The following is a 381-nucleotide window of genomic DNA, read 5'->3' as shown; positions in this document are numbered from 1 at the left end:
ACTGACCTGGATGAGCACTGGCCTGGATGAGCATTGACATGGATGAGCACTGGCCTGGATGAGCACTGACATGGATGAGCACTGACATGGATGAGCACTGACATGGATGAGCACTGGCCTGGATGAGCATTGACATGGATGAGCACTGGCCTGGATGAGCACTGACCTGGATGAGCACTGACATGGATGAGCACTGACATGGATGAGCCCTGGCCTGGATGAGCACTGGCATGGATGAGCACTGGCCTGGATGAGCACTGGCCTGGATGAGCACTGACCTGGATGAGCACCGGCCTGGATGAGCACTGACCTGGATGAGCACTGGCATGGATGAGCACTGACATGGATGAGCACTGACATGGATGAGCACTGGACTGGATG

Source organism: Salmo salar, chromosome ssa15, assembly GCF_905237065.1.
Source record: "Salmo salar chromosome ssa15, Ssal_v3.1, whole genome shotgun sequence".
NCBI classification, from domain to species: Eukaryota; Metazoa; Chordata; class Actinopteri; order Salmoniformes; family Salmonidae; genus Salmo; species Salmo salar.
The sequence above is the reverse complement of the archived record's forward strand: the minus strand, read 5'-3'. Positions refer to the sequence as shown.